The sequence below is a fragment of the Penaeus vannamei genome, chromosome 10, assembly GCF_042767895.1.
Source record: "Penaeus vannamei isolate JL-2024 chromosome 10, ASM4276789v1, whole genome shotgun sequence".
Taxonomy (NCBI): domain Eukaryota; kingdom Metazoa; phylum Arthropoda; class Malacostraca; order Decapoda; family Penaeidae; genus Penaeus; species Penaeus vannamei.
In genome coordinates, this window is record NC_091558.1 from 1,189,769 (window position 1) to 1,192,268 (window position 2,500).

The 2,500-nt window shown below is 36.6% G+C and overlaps 1 protein-coding gene across 2 annotated transcripts in view; it reads left to right on the forward strand.

Moving 5' to 3' along the window:
• Positions 1-2,500, forward strand: part of LOC113821464 (uncharacterized) — a 9,075-nt gene that overhangs the window by 718 nt on the left and 5,857 nt on the right. The window lies entirely within an intron of this gene.

Genomic DNA, 2,500 nt, shown 5'->3' on the forward strand with positions numbered 1-2,500 from the left:
TGGTTGGGAAATTCGTCTTCTTATTTCTATTGCTGTCAGAGTCGTATGTGTCATATGTGTTACTATCATTCCTATGTATCTTCCTGATTCTTAATTCGTCCCTACTTCCATTACTATTTTTATTCATATGGTGATAAGCCCAATTTCTTTTCCTATGGCCATGTGTCAACTTTTTTATTTATGTTTCTTCCCCAGTCTTATATTCATCCTTGTTCCTTTGGTCATAAGATCCATCCTTATTCTTCCGTGTCATCCTTATGGTATGTGCACGTTAGGGATATTACTTCACATGGCTATGCTTGCAGTTGAGTTGCAGTTTAGCTTTATGATCCAAGTCTAAATTTTCAGGAACCTAAGCTAAGGTTCTTTATTGTATATTTTCCAGTTTTAATTTTATTTCAATTTGTTTCAACCTTATTCGTGGATTCTCTGTCGTATCAGAAACCAGTACCATCGCTATTTGTAGACTCTATAGTAAATTTGCATCATTAGTTAAGTCAACTATTCTTATTAGTGCAGCAGGCCACCTTACCTCTCCCTATATTTACACACCGTCCTCACAAAAGTCATGTTCTCTAAGAAAATGTGACTTTTGTCTCTTCCTCATAACACCAAGATCATTATTTTAAGGTCGTTTGTAGAAAAAATCATTTGGTGCAATAACTTTTTATCATCAGGTTTACATAAATTTGTTTACATTAGTGTGCAGGTTCCATTCACACTTTATCTTTATTATTCATCTTTATCAAAACTTTCCCATCTGAACCCCGTATAACACAACACGGCATGACAGTACACAGCATACCATGCCACTGACACGCTAAATATGACATGACATCGAAAGAATGTTCTTGCCCGTCAGATAGTCATAACAGACTCGAAATCGCTGAAGACGGACACCATCTTCTAAAAGCAATTCACATATGGAACTCATAGATACAAACAGAAAATTATTAAAGCAGGGACCAAATACCGTTAAATAATTATATGTACTTATGTCATGAATATAGTAGTTTTAAGTGATCTACGTTGTCTACCGCCTTTCTCTGTCTAGGCAATGGTTAAGTGATGTGTGTTATAGGTTTGACATGCAGGAATATCATCTGGAGGCTAGAATAAGGCTGAAAGTGGCGTAAAATGACATATCATAGCATGGCACAAACACTTTATATAACCTTACTTAACAAACACTTTATATAACCTTACTTAACCTGTTAAACAAAACTGTCTTAACTGTCGTAACATTGTCTAACATTGGAAAGTTATGCAGGTGATCAACAACTACAAGCACTAAATAAACCCTATAAAAGTCTATCCTAGTCTTCCCTAATCCAACCTAATCTATCGCTATGTCCGTGTGTGTGTGATTGTGTGTGCATGTGCGTGTTTCTCTACGAGTGTGTTTTTGTTTGTTTTTGTATATCTATGTATCCCTATTGTGTTCATACGTTTCTCTGTTGACGTGTCTTTCCCTTTATATACTAAGCCCAAATATTGGTCATTTCGTAAAAATAAACAAACATTTTTTACTTGAATTTCGCATTATGACAGAACTTACCTAAAACCTAAATAAACCAGGTACGTCGGTCTGATTTTGTATTTAAAAGGTTTCGAATATATCTTCGTTAGAAATACACATTTCTGATAAATATATATTCGAAATCGGTTAAATACCTTTCTTGTATAGTGAAGATATCCATTCTCATTCATACCCCTTCATGTAAATAGCTGTCAATAGTTTCATAAGCCTCAAAAACAAACAAACAATAACCAATTCAGACCTATTAAGACAAAAAGAAAGAAAAAAAACCAGTGCTCTTTACCCTACCCACCAAATACAATGTAAACAAAGGCAGATCCCAAACGCGTGTTAAAGCTATCTTGGTTCTCCCTAACTTGGCTCAGAGCCTGGCGTGGTTCACCTGTCTCTCTTCCTCAAGTCTCATTACCTTGTCGATTAAGGAATACTTCTTCCCTTTATTCAAATGCCACTGTTTCAGATTTAGGTCAGTGGTTAGCGGTCTTGAGACATTTTATGGCCGTTAGTCTTTATGTTCTTATTAAGTTTGTCTCTTTGTCAGATTTACGTTTGACAGGCGAGTGACGTTGGTGTCAGATTTTAGGGTGTAAAGGTGGGTTTATTTGATAATGTGTCTGAAGGCGTTTTGAAGTTACAGTGGTCTTAAGACTAACTGCTAATGTTGACAATGATCAAATGGGTTAATGGATGTGAGCTGTGTGAATATTTATGTGTTAGTCACGCAATAAATAAGATAGGACTCTCTAAAACTCTCTCTCTCTCTCTCTCTCTCTCTCTCTCTCTCTCTCTCTCTCTCTCTCTCTCTCTCTCTCTCTCTCTCTCTCTCTCTCTCTCTCTCTCTCTCTCTCTCTCACACACACACACACACACACACACACTCACACATACGCACATACATAGCTAATTAGATACACAGAGATAGTAGCACAGACAGACAGACCCTCAGACACACACACACAC